The sequence below is a fragment of the Scyliorhinus canicula genome, chromosome 18 (genome assembly GCF_902713615.1).
Source record: "Scyliorhinus canicula chromosome 18, sScyCan1.1, whole genome shotgun sequence".
NCBI lineage: Eukaryota > Metazoa > Chordata > Chondrichthyes > Carcharhiniformes > Scyliorhinidae > Scyliorhinus > Scyliorhinus canicula.
In genome coordinates, this window is record NC_052163.1 from 49544225 (window position 1) to 49559827 (window position 15603).

Sequence of the window (15603 nt, forward strand, 5' to 3'; positions counted from 1 at the left end):
TGAAATTATCAACACAGAGAACACTACAGGGGGGGCTTTGTGAAGCTTTCATGGAGGTGGTGGTGGTGGGGGGGGGGGCGTTACCTCTATAGATAACAATGATGGGTGGAAGTCCACATGGAGCATGGACTCTTCGTAGGTAATGGACTTGAGGGTGGTGGGGGGCTGGAGAATAACCATGGGTATTTGTCCCTCTGCATCATGAGCCTTGAGGGAGGGGGAGGTTTAAGTACAGGTGCAGCAACACATCACAAAATCCCAGAACAATAACGCCCAGCAAAAACAAAAGTAACTTCTTCAGTTATGTCTGGGAGGAGTATGAGATAGTGTGGGAGGACTGCTATGCTGGGCTCTGGGGCCCCTTCTTGGGAAACACACTCATGTGTTTACGCTGCGAGATTGGACAGATTCCAGGTCAGTTACAAAGGAGAGGGACCTTGTCGCCCAGGGAGCGACTGAAAGACAATCCTTTCCTTCAGTGCTGTTAAAAGCATGGACATAATTCATTAGTTTCATATCAAAGTCGCAACATCGCGAGGATAGGTTTGGAATGTGGACTTAGTGAAGGCAATACTGAAAGGGATACAGCTGCATCATATCTGGCATCCCATCAGTGAAGGGCAGTCACAGATTCACAATAAATGCCAATGATCAGTGATCAAACAAATTCCACTTGGTGACTGCGGGCAACTGAAAGGTCATTACAGTAGTGTGTCACTTCAGAGAATGGGTGCAGAGTTACTTTGGTTTAACCATCTAATTTGCGCCTTAATACCCCACAAAGGGCTGTGCCATATTCTCCAAAGTACAGGATCATAACACCTTCAGTTGTCCACAACATTCATATACTCATCAAATTATTTCACAAAATTGCAATTTAGTTACAGTGATAGCACACCCATGAACCAGAAGTGACATCAAAAACTTTCCTAACCCTAACACCACAATAGGGTAGTGGACAGCGTGCAGCTTCAAAATTCACAGCACAGCTGGAGACAGCCTGCTGACTGCTACGTCCTGATGTCTGTGGTGACCTCGGAGGACATCCTGATGGCCCAAGCCTCATAAGGTCTCCTGCTCAGGGGCAGAAGCACCCTCATTGGCTTGTGCTGTTGGAGTGGGTGCAGGCACACCAGAGGGTACTCTATGCAGCTGCACATCCTTAAGGTGTCCTGTGTGGAGGTCATCGGGATGTACGTCTGATGCTTATCTTCCCTGTCGGTGCCAGAGCTAGCCTGACGTCTACAGAAAATGGGGCACCTGGAAGGAGGCCATCCCAAAGTTGCCTACATCTTGGTGGTGTCCACCAGGGTGTGTGACATTGAAGTATAATGCCAAGCACAAAATCAGCAAGACCTGGTGGACCAAAGTCTCCATGGTGGACACTAACCTTTCTCTTGACCAGAGGTGCTCGCATGTCGGAACCACGACATTAGACAGAACGCGGTTGGACTTCACCATCGCTTGCTCTAGCCTGCAAAGTGACTCTCAGATCTCTGCCTGATGTTCCGCTGTGTGCCTCTGCACCTTCACTATAGAGTTGACAGCTGCTTCCAGAGATTAATCACCTGACTGGGACGGAGTGGGTTTCTGGTTTCCAACCTATACGAGGTTGTTGGGAGAGGCCAATATCCCCTTCCGCACAGGAGCGATCCCTCCCCGGGAAGCTCGCTGCATCCTCCTTGGATTCGGTGAGGACGATGGTCTCTGCAGTCCCTCACCCGTCTGGGCATGCTCAAGTTTGTTGTCTGGCAGCTTGGCCTGTATGAAGACGAAAGAAAGACATGTGATCAGAGGAATGGATTAGAGGTTGGGTGCAATGTATACCTGCGTATGTGGGTGAGCCCTTCCCAGAAGGGCCAGAGGATAGAGTGTGACCAATGGTGATAGATGGGAGGGTGGCGGTAACATAGTGGCTAGCACTATGACTTCACAGCGCCAGGGTCCAAAGTTCGATTCCCGGCTTGGGTCACTGTCTGTGCAGAATCTGCACGTTCTCCCTGTGTCTGCGTGGGTATCCTCCGGGTGCTCCGGTTTCCTCCCACAAGTCCCGAAAGACGGGCTATGAGGTAATTTGGACATTCTGAATTCTCCCTCTGTGTACCCGAACAGGCGCCGGAATGTGGTAACTAGGGGCTTTTCACAGTAACTTCATTACAGTGTTAATGTAAGCCTACTTGTGACAATAAAGATTATTATTGTTATTATATGAAAGATTCCATGAGAGAACTGAGTGTTGATACTGAGTGTCTCTCACGATTGGATGTGTGACATCCATGAAGGGGTAGCCGTTTGAGTACATGGTACCATGATGAGAATTTGAGAGAGGACTTACCCTGGCGGAGGGGGTGAGATCATTCATCCGCTTCACGGACGGTGTAACGCTTTGGGCGTGGTTGTCAGTTGTGCTGATTCACTGGGCGACGGCCTCCCAGGCTGGAGACACGAGATTGCTGCACTTCTTGGAGCGATTCCTCAGGTTGATGTTTCGTTTTTTCATCCGGATTCCTCGAGTAAAGGCCTTCAGGACCTGATGGCTGAATTCTTCTTGATGCTGTTCTCCTTTTGTTTCAGGAATCCTGACATGTTAGAAGATATCCTGAAGACAGGTGGGTAGGAGAGAGTGATATGGCCGTGTTGGACTGGTGTTTAAATATGGTGCCGCCAGCTGGGAATGGGCGCACTAATCAACTCCTGGTGCGCTAGGTGATTCTTCCCCGTAGAGCCTGTGTGTAATTAATGAACCTCCAAGCGTGGAACCAGGCAAAGCTACCCACCATTCTGGCCAGCAGGAAGGGCACTGCTGGAATCCCTCTCTTCATCCCAAAAGTGGAAAATTCCACCCATGGTTCCTGGTCAGATTGCCAGAACATGTGATGACTCTGTCATTATTGGCCTATAAAAAGAAATGGCATGGGTCCCTACGAATGGAAGACATCTCAAAGTTCCAGAAGGGTAAATACAATGCTGTCAGACAAGAATTGAAGTGCAGAAGTTGGGAACATAGGCTGTCAGGGAAGGACACAAGTGAAATGTGGAACTTGTTCAAGGAACAGGTACTGCGTGTCTTTGATATGTATGTCCCTGTCAGGCAGCGAAGAGATGGTCGAGTGAGGGAACCATGGTTGACAAGAGAGGTTGAATGTCTTGTTAAGAGGAAGAAGGAGACTTATGTAAGGCTGAAGAAACAAGGTTCAGACAGGGCACTGGAGGGATACAAGATAGCCAGGAGGGAACTGAAGAAAGGGATTAGGAGAGCTAAGAGAGGGCATGAAAAATCTTTGGCGGGTAGGATCAAGGAAAACCCCAAGGCCTTTTACACATATGTGAGAAATATGAGAATGACTAGAGCGAGGGTAGGTCCGATTAAGGACAGTAGCGGGAGATTGTGTAATAAGTCTGAAGAGATAGGAGAGGTTTTGAACAAGTATTTTTCTTCAGTATTTACAAACGAGAGGGGCCATATTGTTGGAGAGGACAGCGTGAAGCAGACTGATAAGCTTGAGGAGATACTTGTCAGGAAGGAAGATGCGTTGCGCGTTTTGAAAAACTTGAGGATAGACAAGTCCCCCGGGCCTGACGGGATATATCCAAGGATTCTATGGGAAGCAAGAAATGAAATTGCAGAGCCGTTGGCAATGATATTTTCGTCCTCGCTGTCAACAGGGGTGGTACCAGAGGATTGGAGAGTGGCGAATGTCGTGCCCCTGTTCAAAAAAGGGAATAGGGATAACCCTGGGAATTACAGGCCAGTTAGTCTTACTTCGGTGGTAGGCAAAGTAATGGAAAGGGTACTGAGGGATAGGATTTCTGAGCATCTGGAAAGGCATTGCTTGATTAGGGATAGTCAGCACGGATTTGTGAGGGGTAGGTCTTGCCTTACAAGTCTTATTGAATTCTTTGAGGAGGTGACCAAGCATGTGGATGAAGGTAAAGCAGTGGATGTAGTGTACATGGATTTTAGTAAGGCATTTGATAAGGTTCCCCATGGTAGGCTTATGCAGAAAGTAAGGAGGCATGGGATAGTGGGAAATTTGGCCAGTTGGATAACAAACTGGCTAACCGATAGAAGACAGAGAGTTGTGGTGGATGGCAAATATTCAGCCTGGAGCCCAGTTATCAGTGGCGTACCGCAGGGATCAGTTCTGGGTCCTCTGCTGTTTGTGATTTTCATTAACGACTTGGATGAGGGAGTTGAAGGGTGGGTCAGTAAATTTGCAGATGATACGAAGATTGGTGGAGTTGTGGATAGTGAGGAGGGCTGCTGTCGGCTTCAAAGAGACATAGATAGAATGCAGAGCTGGGCTGAGAAGTGGCAGATGGAGTTTAACCCTGACAAGTGTGAGGTTGTCCATTTTGGAAGGACAAATCTGAATGCGGAATACAGAGTTAATGGTAGGGTTCTTGGCAATGTGGAGGAGCAGAGAGATCTTGGGGTCTATGTTCATAGTTCTTTGAAAGTTGCCACTCAAGTGGATAGAGCTGTGAAGAAGGCCTATGGTGTGCTAGCGTTCATTAGCAGAGGGATTGAATTTAAGAGCCGTGAGGTGATGATGCAGCTGTACAAAACCTTGGTCAGGCCACATTTGGAGTACTGTGTGCAGTTCTGGTCACCTCGTTTTAGGAAGGATGTGGAAGCTTTGGAAAAGGTGCAAAGGAGATTTACCAGGATGTTGCCTGGAATGGAGAGTAGGTCATACGAGGAAAGGTTGAGGGTGCTAGGCCTTTTCTCATTAGAACGGAGAAGGATGAGGGGCGACTTGATAGAGGTTTATAAGATGATCAGGGGAATAGATAGAGTAGACAGTCAGAGACTTTTTCCCCGGGTGGAACACACCATTACAAGGGGACATAAATTTAAGATAAATGGTGGAAGATATAGAGGGGATGTCAGAGGTAGGTTCTTTACCCAGAGAGTAGTAGGGGCATGGAATGCACTGCCTGTGGTAGTAGTTGAGTCGGAAAATTTACGGACCTTCAAGCGGCTATTGGATAGGTACTTGGATTAGGGTAGAATAAGGGAGTGTAGGTTAACTTCTTAAGGGCAGCACGGTAGCCTTGTGGATAGCACAATTGCTTCACAGCTCCAGGGTCCCAAGTTCGATTTCGACTTGGGTCACTGTCTGTGTGGAGTCTGCACATCCTCCCCGTGACTGCGTGGGTTTCCTCCGGGTGCTCCGGTTTCCTCCCACAGTCCAAAGATGTGCAGGTTGGGTGGATTGGCCATTTAAAATTGTCCAAAATTCTATGATTAACCTAGGACAAAAGTTCGGCGCAACATCGTGGGCCGAAGGGCCTGTTCTGTGCTGTATTTCTCTATACGTTGGGCCAGGACATGCTTCAATTATGGTGGCATTGTGGCACAGTGGTGATCATTGCTGCCTCACAGCGCCGGGGACTCGAGTTCAATTCCGGCCTCGTATGATTACCTGCGTGGAGTTTGTATGTTCTCCCTATATATGCATGGGTTTCCTCTGAGTGCTCCAGTTTCCTCCCACAGTCCAATCATGTGCAAGTTAGGTGGAGAGGCCAAGGTAAATTATCCCTCAGTATCCAAAAGGTTAGGTTACTGAGTTACGGTAATACAGTGGGGGTTTGGGCCTAAGTAGGGTGCTTTTTCCAAGGGTCAGTGCAGATTCGATGGGCCGAATGGCCTCCTTCTGCAATGTAGCGATTCTATGATTCCATGATTATCAGTTGCTACCGTTCGCTACATTGCCTTTGGAAGGCAGAAAGTAATATCCTGGAATGTTATCCTAAACTGGGATAGGTATGTTCTCTTTTCATTGAGCCACTTCCAGGAGATTGGGATTGAGAGTTCAATTGGCTGCACCATGTCTGGATCAGAAAAACTGGTCCGGGTTTACACTGCTGGTATGTTATGTTGTGTTTGGGTGGAACAGGTGGTCTGGAGGAGGTATGGATTTACAGTGGTGAGGGGGCCAGTTTGTCTTTGCATATGTGTGACCGAGAAACCAAACTGTTCTTTCTAAGTCAACCACAAAATTCAAAATCAGAAATTAAAATAGGATAACTGCAGCCAGTCACTCCGCTAGAATACCTGGAGACAGTCACTCCGCTAGAATACCTGGAGACAGTCACTCCGCTAGAATACCTGGAGACAGTCACTCCATTAGAATACCTGCAGCCAGTCACTCCGCTAGAATACCTGGAGACAGTCACTCCACTAGAATACCTGCAGCCAGTCACTCCGCTAGAAAACCTGCAAACGGTCGCTCCGCTAGAATACTTGGAGCCAGTCACTCCGCTAGAATACCTGTAGACAGTCACTCCACTAGAATACCTGCAGCCAGTCACTCCGCAAGAATACCTGCAGCCAGTCACTCCACTAGAATACCTATGCCCAGTTACTCTGCGGGAATACCTGTAGACAGTCACTCCGCTAGAAGACCTGCAGCCAGTCACTCCACTAGAATACCTGTAGCCAGTCACTCCGCTAGAATACCTGTAGCCAGTCACTCCACTAGAATACCTGCAGCCAATCACTCCGCAAGATTACCTGGAGCCAGTCATTCCACTAGAATACCTGCAGCCAGTCACTCCGCTAGAATACCTGCAGCCAATCACTCCGCTAGAATACCTGCAGCCAGTCACTCCGCATAAACTGTTCTATGTTCTATGTTCTATGTTCTATAAAACCTGCAACCGATCATTCCGCTAGAATACATGCAGCCAGTCATTCCGCTAGAATACATGGAGCCAATCACTCCGCTAGAATACCTGTAGCCAGTCACTCCGCTGGAATGCCTGTAGCAGTCACTCCGCTAGAACACCTGTAGCCAGTCACTCCACAAGAATACCAGTAGCCAGTCACTCCGCTAGATTATCTGCAGCCAGTCTTTCCGCTAGAATACCTGTAGCCAGTCACTCCGCTGGAATACCTGCAGCCTGTCACTCCGCTAGAATACCTGCAGCCAGTCACTCTGTTAGAATACCTGCAGTCGGTCATTCCACTAGAATACCTGCAGCCAGTCACTCCGCTAGAATACCTGCAGCCAGTCACTCCGCTAGAATACCTGTAGCCAGTCACTCCACTAGAATACCTGCAGCCAGTCACTCCACTAGACTACCTGCAGCCAGTCACTCCGCAAGAAAACCTGCAGCCAGTCACTCCGCTAGAATACCTGCAGCCAGTCGTTCCGCTAGAATACATGGAGCCAGTCACTCCGCTAGAATACCTGCAGCCAGTCATTCCGCTAGAATACCTGTAGCCAGTCACTCCGCTAGAATACCTGTAGCCAGTCACTCCGCTGGAATGCCTGTAGCAGTCACTCCGCTAGAACACCTGGAGCCTGTCACTCCACTAGAACACTTGTAGCCAGTCACTCCGCTAGATTATCTGCAGCCAGTCATTCCGCTAGAATACCTGTAGCCAGTCACTCCGCTAGAATACCTGCAGCCAGTCACTCTGTTAGAATACCTGCAGTCGGTCACTCCGCGAGAATACCTGCAGCCAGTCATTCCGCTAGAATACATGTAGCCAGTCACTCCGCTAGAATACCTGGAGCCAGTCACTCCACTAGAATTCCAGTAGCCAGTCACTCCGCTAGATTATCTGCAGCCAGTCATTCCGCTAGAATACCTGTAGCCAGTCACTCCGCTAGAATACCTGGAGCCAGTCATTCCGCTGGAATACCTGCAGCCTGTCACTCCGCTAGAATACCTGCAGCCAGTCACTCCGCTAGAATACCTGTTGCCAGTCACTCCACTAGAATACCAGTAGCCAGTCACTCCGCGAGAATACCTGCAGCCAGTCACTCCGCTAGAATACCTGGAACCAGTCATTCCGCTAGAATACCTGCAGCCAGTCACTCCGCTGGAATACCTGGAGCCAGTCACTCTGCTAGAATACCTGAAGCTAGTCACGCTCCTAGAATACCTGTCGCCAGTCACTCGACTAGAATGGCTGCAGCCAGTCACTCCGCTAGAATACCTGCAGCCAGTCACTTCGCTGGAAAACCTGCAGCCAGTCACTCCACTAGAATACCTGTAGCCAGTCACTCCGCTCGAATAGCTGTAGCCAGTCACTCCGCTCGAATAGCTGTAGCCAGTCACTCCACTAGAATGGCTGCAGCCAGTCACTCCGCTAGAATACCTGCAGCCAGTCACTCCACTAGAATACCTGCAGCCAGTCACTCCTCTAGAATACCTGCAGCCAGTCACTCCGCCAGAATACCTGTAGCCAGTCACTCCGCTAGAATACCTGCAGCCAGTCAGTCCGATAGAATACCTGCAGCCAGTCAGTCCGATAGAATACCTGCAGCCAGTCACTCTGTTAGAATACCTGAAGCCAGTCACTCAGCTAGAATACCTGTAGCCAGTCACTCGACTGGAATACCTGAAGCCAGTCACTTCGCTCGAATACCTGTAGCCAGCCACTCCACTAGAATACCTGCAGCCAGTCACTCAACTAGATTATCTGCAGCCAGTCACTCCGCTAGAATACCTGGAGCCAGTCATTCCGCTGGAATACCTGCAGCCCGTCACTCCGCTAGAATACCTGCAGCCAGTCACTCTGTTAGAATACCTGCAGCCAGTCATTCCGCTGGAATACCTGCAGCCAGTCATTCCGCTGGAATACCTGCAGCCTGTCACTCCGCTAGAATACCTGCAGCCAGTCACTCTGTTAGAATACCTGAAGCCAGTCACTCCACTAGAATACCTGCAGCCAGTTATTCCGCTAGAATACCTGTAGCCAGTCACTCCGCTAGAATACCTGCAGCCAGTCACTCCACTAGAATACCTGCAACCAGTCTCTCCCCCAGAATACCTGTAGCCAGTCACTCCACTAGTATAGCGGCAACCGTCCGGGACTGACACACGGCTGCAAAGTGGCCTTTCTTGCCATAAGCTTTGCAGGCCGCGGTGCGGGCCGGGCAGCGCTGGCGGGGGTGCTTCTGCTGACCACAGAAGTAACAGTGGGGACCCCCAGGGAGCGCGGTGCGGCAGGCAGAGCAGGCATAGTGCACGGGGGCGGCTGCTGTGGGGGGTCGTTTGCGGGATCTACGAGGGGTAGGACAGGTGGGCCTGGGGGGCCGTTTGCAGGGTCCACGAGGGGTAGGACGGGTGGGCCGAGTGGCTAGCGGAGTAAGATTGCGCACTACGGGTGGCGGCCGTCATGGAAAGCGCCAGGGCCTTTGCGGACGCGAGGTCGGGGGTGGCCCCTTCCAGCAGTTGTTGCTGGATGGGGTCCGATGTAATGCCTGTAACAAAGGCATCGCGCATGAGTAAGTCAGAATGTTCCGTGGCTGTAAGGGCCCGGCAGTCGCAGTCTCATACCAGAGGTATAAGGGCCCTCCAGAAGTCCTCAATCGACTCACCGGCTGCTGGACGCGAGTAGAGAGTTGATGCCTCGCAAACAGGGTGTTCGCCGACTGTGCATAGTTCTCCTTGAGCAGTGCCATAGCTGTGGTGTAGTCAGTCGCATCTCGAATTAGCGGAAAGACACTGGAGCTAAGTCTGGAGTACAGGAGTTGCTTTTTCTGAGCCTCCGTCGGGGGAGGGTCCGCTGAAGAGATGTAGGCCTCAAAGACTGCGAGCCAATGAACAAAGTCTTTTCTGGCGTGAGGCGACTGCGGATCCAGCTGCAGACAGTCAGGCTTGATTCTGATGTCCATGGTGAACGGAAAATCACACAGCAATAAATTGTAGCGCTAACAATTATACTCAAAGACGAGAGACTAGTACAATCGAGGCTTTATTGTTGTGCGATGCTATTCCTCCATCTGCAACTGTAGACTAAGGTCTGAGTGACTCACACGCATATTTATACACAATCTCCGTGTGGGCAGAGCTAGCCGGCAGGGGCTTACCGGAGGAACCTGTATTAAAAGTACAGGCATACTGCAAGTGCACATAACTACAGTGGTTATATCACCACACTGTAGCCAGTCATTCCGCTGGATTACCTGAAGCCAGTCACTCCGCTGGAATACCTGTAGCCAGTCACTCCGCTGGAATACCTGTAGCCAGTCACTCCGCTAGAACACCTGCAGCCACTCACTCCGCTAGAATACCTGTAGCCAGTCACTTCGCTGGAATACCTGTAGCCAGTCACTCCACTAGAATACCTGCAGCCAGTCACTCCACTAGAATAACTGCAGCCAGTCACTCCGCTAGAATACCTGCAGCCAGTCACTCCGCTAGAATACCTGCAGCCAGTCACTCCGCTAGAATACCTGTAGCCAGTCATTCCGCTGGAATACCTGCAGCCTGTCACTCCGATAGAATAACTGTAGCCAGTCACTCCGCTAGAATACCTGTAGCCAGTCACTCCACTAGAATACCTGCAGCCAATCACTCCGCAAGATTACCTGGAGCCAGTCATTCCACTAGAATACCTGCAGCCAGTCACTCCGCTAGAATACCTGCAGCCAATCACTCCGCTAGAATACCTGCAGCCAGTCACTCCGCATAAAACCTGCAACCGATCATTCCGCTAGAATACATGCAGCCAGTCATTCCGCTAGAATACATGGAGCCAATCACTCCGCTAGAATACCTGTAGCCAGTCACTCCGCTGGAATGCCTGTAGCAGTCACTCCGCTAGAACACCTGTAGCCAGTCACTCCACAAGAATACCAGTAGCCAGTCACTCCGCTAGATTATCTGCAGCCAGTCTTTCCGCTAGAATACCTGTAGCCAGTCACTCCGCTGGAATACCTGCAGCCTGTCACTCCGCTAGAATACCTGCAGCCAGTCACTCTGTTAGAATACCTGCAGTCGGTCATTCCACTAGAATACCTGCAGCCAGTCACTCCGCTAGAATACCTGCAGCCAGTCACTCCGCTAGAATACCTGTAGCCAGTCACTCCACTAGAATACCTGCAGCCAGTCACTCCACTAGACTACCTGCAGCCAGTCACTCCGCAAGAAAACCTGCAGCCAGTCACTCCGCTAGAATACCTGCAGCCAGTCGTTCCGCTAGAATACATGGAGCCAGTCACTCCGCTAGAATACCTGCAGCCAGTCATTCCGCTAGAATACCTGTAGCCAGTCACTCCGCTAGAATACCTGTAGCCAGTCACTCCGCTGGAATGCCTGTAGCAGTCACTCCGCTAGAACACCTGGAGCCTGTCACTCCACTAGAACACTTGTAGCCAGTCACTCCGCTAGATTATCTGCAGCCAGTCATTCCGCTAGAATACCTGTAGCCAGTCACTCCGCTAGAATACCTGCAGCCAGTCACTCTGTTAGAATACCTGCAGTCGGTCACTCCGCGAGAATACCTGCAGCCAGTCATTCCGCTAGAATACATGTAGCCAGTCACTCCGCTAGAATACCTGGAGCCAGTCACTCCACTAGAATTCCAGTAGCCAGTCACTCCGCTAGATTATCTGCAGCCAGTCATTCCGCTAGAATACCTGTAGCCAGTCACTCCGCTAGAATACCTGGAGCCAGTCATTCCGCTGGAATACCTGCAGCCTGTCACTCCGCTAGAATACCTGCAGCCAGTCACTCCGCTAGAATACCTGTTGCCAGTCACTCCACTAGAATACCAGTAGCCAGTCACTCCGCGAGAATACCTGCAGCCAGTCACTCCGCTAGAATACCTGGAACCAGTCATTCCGCTAGAATACCTGCAGCCAGTCACTCCGCTGGAATACCTGGAGCCAGTCACTCTGCTAGAATACCTGAAGCTAGTCACGCTCCTAGAATACCTGTCGCCAGTCACTCGACTAGAATGGCTGCAGCCAGTCACTCCGCTAGAATACCTGCAGCCAGTCACTTCGCTGGAAAACCTGCAGCCAGTCACTCCACTAGAATACCTGTAGCCAGTCACTCCGCTCGAATAGCTGTAGCCAGTCACTCCACTAGAATGGCTGCAGCCAGTCACTTCGCTAGAATACCTGCAGCCAGTCACTCCACTAGAATACCTGCAGCCAGTCACTCCTCTAGAATACCTGCAGCCAGTCACTCCGCTAGAATGCCTGCAGCCAGTCACTCCACTAGAATACCTGCAGCCAGTCACTTCGCTGAAATACCTGCAGCCAGTCAGTCCGATAGAATACCTGTAGCCAGTCACTCCGCTAGAATACCTGTAGCCAGTCACTCCGCTAGAATACCTGCAGCCAGTCAGTCCGATAGAATACCTGCAGCCAGTCAGTCCGATAGAATACCTGCAGCCAGTCACTCTGTTAGAATACCTGAAGCCAGTCACTCAGCTAGAATACCTGTAGCCAGTCACTCGACTGGAATACCTGAAGCCAGTCACTTCGCTCGAATACCTGTAGCCAGCCACTCCACTAGAATACCTGCAGCCAGTCACTCAACTAGATTATCTGCAGCCAGTCACTCCGCTAGAATACCTGGAGCCAGTCATTCCGCTGGAATACCTGCAGCCCGTCACTCCGCTAGAATACCTGCAGCCAGTCACTCTGTTAGAATACCTGCAGCCAGTCATTCCGCTGGAATACCTGCAGCCAGTCATTCCGCTGGAATACCTGCAGCCTGTCACTCCGCTAGAATACCTGCAGCCAGTCACTCTGTTAGAATACCTGAAGCCAGTCACTCCACTAGAATACCTGCAGCCAGTTATTCCGCTAGAATACCTGTAGCCAGTCACTCCGCTAGAATACCTGCAGCCAGTCACTCCACTAGAATACCTGCAACCAGTCTCTCCCCCAGAATACCTGTAGCCAGTCACTCCACTAGTATAGCGGCAACCGTCCGGGACTGACACACGGCTGCAAAGTGGCCTTTCTTGCCATAAGCTTTGCAGGCCGCGGTGCGGGCCGGGCAGCGCTGGCGGGGGTGCTTCTGCTGACCACAGAAGTAACAGTGGGGACCCCCAGGGAGCGCGGTGCGGCAGGCAGAGCAGGCATAGTGCACGGGGGCGGCTGCTGTGGGGGGTCGTTTGCGGGATCTACGAGGGGTAGGACAGGTGGGCCTGGGGGGCCGTTTGCAGGGTCCACGAGGGGTAGGACGGGTGGGCCGAGTGGCTAGCGGAGTAAGATTGCGCACTACGGGTGGCGGCCGTCATGGAAAGCGCCAGGGCCTTTGCGGACGCGAGGTCGGGGGTGGCCCCTTCCAGCAGTTGTTGCTGGATGGGGTCCGATGTAATGCCTGTAACAAAGGCATCGCGCATGAGTAAGTCAGAATGTTCCGTGGCTGTAAGGGCCCGGCAGTCGCAGTCTCATACCAGAGGTATAAGGGCCCTCCAGAAGTCCTCAATCGACTCACCGGCTGCTGGACGCGAGTAGAGAGTTGATGCCTCGCAAACAGGGTGTTCGCCGACTGTGCATAGTTCTCCTTGAGCAGTGCCATAGCTGTGGTGTAGTCAGTCGCATCTCGAATTAGCGGAAAGACACTGGAGCTAAGTCTGGAGTACAGGAGTTGCTTTTTCTGAGCCTCCGTCGGGGGAGGGTCCGCTGAAGAGATGTAGGCCTCAAAGACTGCGAGCCAATGAACAAAGTCTTTTCTGGCGTGAGGCGACTGCGGATCCAGCTGCAGACAGTCAGGCTTGATTCTGATGTCCATGGTGAACGGAAAATCACACAGCAATAAATTGTAGCGCTAACAATTATACTCAAAGACGAGAGACTAGTACAATCGAGGCTTTATTGCTGTGCGATGCTATTCCTCCATCTGCAACTGTAGACTAAGGTCTGAGTGACTCACACGCATATTTATACACAATCTCCGTGTGGGCAGAGCTAGCCGGCAGGGGCTTACCGGAGGAACCTGTATTAAAAGTACAGGCATACTGCAAGTGCACATAACTACAGTGGTTATATCACCACACTGTAGCCAGTCATTCCGCTGGATTACCTGAAGCCAGTCACTCCGCTGGAATACCTGTAGCCAGTCACTCCGCTGGAATACCTGTAGCCAGTCACTCCGCTAGAACACCTGCAGCCACTCACTCCGCTAGAATACCTGTAGCCAGTCACTTCGCTGGAATACCTGTAGCCAGTCACTCCGCTAGAATACCTGCAGCCAGTCACTCCGCTAGAATACCTGCAGCCAGTCACTCCGCTAGAATACCTGTAGCCAGTCATTCCGCTGGAATACCTGCAGCCTGTCACTCCGATAGAATAACTGTAGCCAGTCACTCCGCTAGAACACCTGCAGCCAGTCACTCGACTAGAATGGCTGCAGCCAGTCACTCCACTAGAATACCTGCAACCAGTCACTCCACTAGAATACCTGCAGCCAGTCACTCCACTAGAATACCTGCAGCCAGTCACTCCGCTAGAATGGCTGCAGCCAGTCACTCCACTAGAATACCTGCAGCCAGTCACTCCACTAGAATGGCTGCAGCCAGTCACTCCACTAGAATACCTGTAGCCAGTCATTCCGCTGGAATACCTGCAGCCTGTCACTCCGATAGAATAACTGTAGCCAGTCATTCCGCTAGAATACCTGCAGCCAGTCACTCCACTAGAATACCTGCAGCCAGTCACTCCTCTAGAATACCTGCAGCCAGTCACTCGACTAGAATACCTGTAGCAGTCACTTCGCTGGAATACCTGCAGCCAGTCATTCCGCTGAAATACCTGCAGCCAGTCACTCCGCTAGAATACCTGCAGCCAGTCACTCCGCTAGAATATCTGTAGCCAGTCACTCCGCTAGAATGGCTGCAGCCAGTCACTCCGCTAGAATACCTGCAGCCAGTCACTCCGCTAGAATACCTGCAGCCAGTCACTCCGCTAGAATACCTGCAGCTAGTCACTCCGCTAGCATACCTGCAGCCAGTCACTCCACTAGAATAACTGCAGCCAGTCACTCCGCTAGAATACCTGCAGCCAGTCACTCGACTAGAATGGCTGCAGCCAGTCACTCCGCTAGAATACCTGCAGCCAGTCACTCCACTAGAATGGCTGCAGCCAGTCACTCCGCTAGAATACCTGCAGCCAGTCACTCCACTAGAATATCTGCAGCCAGTCACTCCGCTAGAATACCTGCAGCCAGTCACTCCGCTAGAACACCTGCAGCCAGTCACTCCACTAGAATACCTGCAGCCAGTCATTCCAGTAGAATAACTGCAGCCAGTCACTCCGCTAGAATACCTGCAGCCAGTCATTCCAGTAGAATACCTGCAGCCAGTCACTTCGCTCGAATACCTTTTGCTACTCACTCTCCTGGAATACCTGTAGCCAGTCACTCCGCTAGAATACCTGCAGCCAGTCACTCCGCTAGAATACCTGCAGCCAGTCACTCCACTAGAATAACTGCAGCCAGTCACTCCGCTAGAATACCTGCAGCCAGTCACTCCACTAGAATAACTGCAGCCAGTCACTCCGATAGAATAACTGTAGCCAGTCATTCCGCTAGAATACCTGCAGCCAGTCACTCCGCTAGAATACCTGTAGCCAGTCACTCCGCTGGAATACCTGCAGCCTGTCACTCCGATAGAATAACTGTAGCCAGTCATTCCGCTAGAATACCTGCAGCCAGTCACTCCGCTAGAATACCTGTAGCCAGTCACTTCGCTGGAATACCTGCAGCCAGTCACTTCGCTGGAATACCTGCAGCCAGTCACTCCGCTAGAATACCTGTAACCAGTCACTCCGCTAGAATACCTGCCGCCTGTCACTCCGATAGAATATCTGCAGCCAGTCACTCCGCTAGAATACCTGT